We start from the raw sequence: 5732 nt of genomic DNA on the forward strand, positions 1-5732 counted from the left end.
AAATCAGATCAATCCGAATCAAAGTGACTTGTTTTAAAGAATCCCCACATCCCCCCAGTTCCCCCAGCAGTGTCTGGTAAACTGATGGTCTCCTCTCTTCATATGCTAATAACACTAATGCCTCCACATTATCACCTGTCCTCTCACTGCGAGCAGGTATCTGGACGTACAAGCAAAGCCCAGAAAAGAAAGCAGGTCTATTTAAGTGTATTTTAGAAATGAAATGATACAAATAGTATTTAATTATAATTTAATTTATTAATATAATTTTAACAAAGAAGCTGTTTATATTTTAGGCATTGTATATTATTTTATTTTTAAATGCTAGATAAATAAAATAAGATCATAGCAGTAAGTCCGGGGAATACTTTTATTAAGTATTTGTTGAACACACTGCTGGGTACTTTTACAGGTACTTAAAAAAAATACAGGAGACCTTTCCCATAACATGCACCAATCCAGCATCAGGGTCTGTGGTCTCTCAAACACTGGATAATATCAGTTAAAATATATATATATCATTTCCCTTAGGGCTTAAATGAACCTCATCATTTAAATATAGCTCAGGTTTGTCAAACACTATGTGCAAACTAAGTTTGTTCACAAACTTCCTGACTTTGTCCACCTTTCCTCCAGTGGTGCCTCGGGTCGATTGAAGAAAGCATAATCTTCATTTGTTCAGTTCTTTCTTTAAGACACTGTTTGAAGAAAGGAAGGAGGTCACCCCAACACATGCCTCCTCTGCCAAACACTGGACCTGGGAGGACACACAGAGATTGGGTGCCCATGGTTTCCCTTGCTTGCTTTTCACCACGACCAATGTAGCTGTCCCTACAATCCAGATTCTGCATGCAGCTGATAGAAAATATACAATACAAATTATTAATTATGGCTCAAATCTTTGGAGGTTCCATAATTGCTGAAAAATGTGTTTATAGGATGTTTATTTTATTGTTACATTTCCAGTCTTTAACATGGACAGCCAAAACTCACAGGTTTAAACGTTAAAGCTGGTCCCTGAAACTGAAAGATATTCAGATGAATATACACTAACACTAAGAGGTTTACTTGTCTTGAAATGAGATTGACATCTATTATTCTTGTTGATTGTGGCAATTCCATTTTTGGGAGTATATATTTTTGTATTCAGAACATTTTATATTCAAAATATATTGAGTAGAAACATACCTTTTTTTGAGGACTGAACTTTCTGATGAAGTGAAATTCTTGTTTAGAGTGAACAATGTGAACTGTTGACTTGACTTTTCTTAAAAGAAAAAAGGAAAAACAGTTTTGTTAAACATGTTTAAACATAGTTGCAACATTTGTAGAATAAGTGATTAGAAAATGTAGAACTTACTCATGTTGTAGGATATGTTCTCCCTTCTAGCAGCCAGAATCACTTTAATAGTGAGTGAATGTTCTGTGATTATAAAGCAGCACTTCCTCCAGCTGGAGAGCGATTGGTTACATCAGGATATGATCACTGTCTGTATGATGTGGTCTGTATGACCGGTCATCTGTACGATCAGCTTCTGTATGACCAGTCATCAGCATGCTGGCCATTCTCTTATACATTGCATCTCGACCTGACGAGTCACTCTATGTCTTATGTTTTTACTTAAGTTTAACTATTTCTGATGGCAAGAATGGCTGTTTTAGTGTTATTATCAACATTGTTGTTTCATAGATAAACAGAATATTAAATATTGATAAATGTAAAGGCAACCAAACAGGCGTCACAATTCACAGTCTCATTGGGGACCGTCTTTTACACTTTCTCAATCCTTGACTCTTGGTCAGGAGCCCTTGGCGTAAATTTGTAGTTTGTCCATTTAGTGCAGTTTTTCCATGTGCAGGGTATTTCACTGGTTTCATTAAGATACCTTTGCATCAACAGACAAACGCTATGGACAGGGACATTTATTACGTCAGTTTAGATGTCTTTTTTCAGCTGTATTTTATGATGACTGTGTTTATGGAGTGGAATCATTTTCAGTATTAATACCTCAATGTTGAAACTTTTCACAGAAACTTATTGTATGACTTCAGAAGACTTTGAATACAACACAAATACTTTTATAATCTTTTTTTTTAAAAATCCCTGATTATTTTTCAAACTACATAATCTTAAAGCAAACCAATCCCGGTCAAAGTGACTTGTTTTAAAGAATCCCCACATCCCCCAATTCCCCCAGCAGCGTCTGGTAAACTGATTGTTCTCTCTTTTCATATGTTAATGGCACCAATGTCTCCACATTCCTGAGCATTATCACCTGGCCCTTCAACGCAACAGTACCACAGGCTAACTGAGTCTCATCCAATCACGCTCCAGATATCTGGGTGGGGTTATATATATACTGCTTTCCTGACAGAATCTTCATTGATTTTTTTTTATTTTTTTGTGAAATAAAATTCTAAAACCTTGAAGGACAAACAGCTTTTTGAGATTCCTACATGGCCTACAAGGGACCACATACAACAAAGCCTACTAAGGACATTTCTCATCTCTTTTTTCCATTCAAGACTGAAAAGGTAAGTTATACATTCTGAATTTAGATTCTGATAATATGTAAATAGTAGACTTAAAAAATAAATGTGTCAAAAATGCATGCAAACTGTTAAAATTTGTATGTAGTCTCTTAGTAAATGTTAGTGCTGTTTAATCTCTATTTACTGAATATATTCGTTCATTTATTGATCGATTGATTTTTTTGTGATTGTTTCTAAATATTGTTTTTCATTTTGGCAAATGCAGTGTACCCTAAAAAGATCTTGAATATTTCACAGGAAAATGAGACCCAGAAGAGTCTGTCCTGAAAAGGAAGCTTTGAAATTCATCGCATCTGGGAAAGATAAAGACATATTTCAGTCAAGAGTCAAGAGAAAGGTAAGTTATCATTTATGACTCTGTCTCCAATACTGTATGACTGCAAATATTAATTAAATACTTGGCATAGTAGCTTATGAATTTCAAGAAGTGTACTGTGCAATGTTATTACTTGTTCATAGTGTGCAGTGTGAAAAAATAACAACAGAAATTATAGATAATCAGTGGCTTGAATATTTTGTGTATTTTAATTTTGATGCACTGTTATAAAGATTTTACTGATAATCATACTTGATAAAATGTTTAATATTGATGATCATTGGAACTCGAAAACAACTGGGACACATATTAAACATGTATCATAAATGTATGTATTCTCTAAAGCTAATATGTGCGTTTGTATGTGATTGTGACCAACAGATTGTTGATGAACAGAAAAGAGCACATTTGTGCATTTGAGACCACAAACATCACTACAGGAGAAGAAATGATGTTGGACTGCGGAGATCCTGACAGCTCATGGAGACAGGTACATTTCTATTTCAGTTAGCTCATATTTCTGAGTTATTTCATGAATTGTTATTTATTTGTAGTAAATCAAATTTCCTTTGAGTTTTAATGTAAAATAATGGAATTAACTTGGCAAACTTGTTACAAACAATGTTAAATCAGTTTGGGATCAGTATGATTTTTAAATGTCTTTAAAAGAATATTCTGCTCACCAAGTCTGCAAGTATTATCAAGTATTATATATGTATATATATATAGGCAAGATATCTATAGATATCTCGATATAGGTCTATTCAGTTTATTTTAAATAAATGCTGTAATTTTGACCTTTATTTTCATTGAATATCCTAAAAAGTACTATATATCACAGTTTCCACAAAACTATGAAGCCGGAAAATATGCTTTCAACACTGATAATATAAGAATCCTTATTAATGATTGAGAACCAATAATAATTGATCATAAAAGAACATCAATTCTGCTAATTTAAATGATTTCTGAAGATCATTTGACAGTGAAGAGTGGAGTAATGATGCTGAAAATACAGCTGCACATCACAGAAATACATTACAGTTTAAAGAACATTCGATAAGAAAACAGTTATTTCAAATTGTAATACTATTTCACAATTTTAAATTCATTTTACAATATTTCTGATCAGGTAAATGCAGCCTTGATTAGCAGAAAAGTCTTCTTTTAAAAACACTAAACCAGTCTTCCTGATCCCAGACTCACTGGTCAGGTGTTGATCCTGTGAGAGGTGTGATGTTTGTGGGGGAGAGAGAGCGAGAACAGGGCAGATAGCACTACAACACAATAGAGATTATTGATCAAAGTGAAGAAAAAACAATCCGCACTGGTATGGTCTTTACTATATTTCATAAAATAGTACCACTTTCCCATAAGATGTCATTGGTTAACACTAGTTAACATGAAAATCACTTTTAAAGTGTTTATTAATGTTAGTAAACATTACTTTTATCATTAACAAATACAATGTTTGATTTTAATAATGTATTAATAAATATTATTTAATGGAGGTGAGCTAACATTAACAAAAAATAAACAGTTGTATTTTTTTTTATGTTAAGAAAGCTTAAATATTTAAACAAATGTATTTCTCATTGTTAGTTAATGTGTCCAGTCCATCGCTCAGTGTTTTAAAATCAAACTTAAAGACTCATTTTTACACCCTTGCATTTGAGTGATGCGGTGTACGGTTCTTTTGATGTATGTTTTTAATTTTTTAAAATGTGTATATATACATATTTTTTATTTTAATTTTTGATCTCTGTTGCTTTTAAAGTAAACTTTTCTTGTAAAGCAGTTGGATCAATGATGGTTGTGTTAATGTTGTGCTCTATAAACAGAAATTGACTTGACCTGACTTATTGTAAAGTGAAACTTTACACTTCAACACTTTATTTTAAGGGAATAATCCATTGGTAATCCAGAATAATGCATTAGTTAATCAATAATTATTGGCTTATTCTGGTCAATAAACTTGAATATCACTTAGTAAGAGCCACTCAATAATTGTGAAAAAGTTAATCATTAATTACTGGTTTGTTTATTCTTAACTAATGCACAATTCTGGATCCTTAAAATGTTAGGTTAATCATGAATTACTAGTGTGTTATTACATGAATTACTTATTTTAATTTGGGTCTGGGTTTGAGTATAAAAGGGGATGCAAGTCAACAAGTTTAATGTATGCAATGATAAAATCAGTTTTACAAAAAAGAGCACTTGTTGAATTGTTCTGCATGTCACTTTCAGCGTTCTTGACAATATCATTATTAAATGTATTAATTCTGTACAGCTTAGTCAGGTGGCCATTACTAGAGATTGTTGTAAATGAATCTTCTATATTACAGGTAGCAGGATGCTTGGTCCATTACATCCTGACGGATGGACAACACCCTCATCAGACAACTACACCCTACACCCAGGATCCACTTGGTCTGTCTCTACATGTCAGAACGAGTAACTTCAGTCTTCAATGGGATGAAAAACTAAACATATCTTAAGCAGAATAATGAGCAAATCAGTGGAAGAGCGTCCTACTATTGAGGAAAGCCTTCCGGAAGCCAAAACTATGTGCAAAGACTTATTGTAGAGTTTACAATAAGCATTAAAATGATTGGATATAAATACTGGTGTGAATTTACAGGTTTGATCACCACTCTTATCAAATATCAACCACAAACAGCTACAGCTCAGGAAAGACTTCAATCTTCAGTCTTGGACACATTAGTAAATCACTAGTGCCATTAAATCAAAATGGTATGTTCCATTCACCATAAACAATACACAAGATCTAAAGATCATTGTCTTTTCATGTTTTCAACTTTGTAAAGTATGTATTACTGACATATTTTTTTTTTAATTC

Source organism: Carassius auratus, unplaced genomic scaffold (assembly GCF_003368295.1).
Source record: "Carassius auratus strain Wakin unplaced genomic scaffold, ASM336829v1 scaf_tig00054930, whole genome shotgun sequence".
NCBI lineage: Eukaryota > Metazoa > Chordata > Actinopteri > Cypriniformes > Cyprinidae > Carassius > Carassius auratus.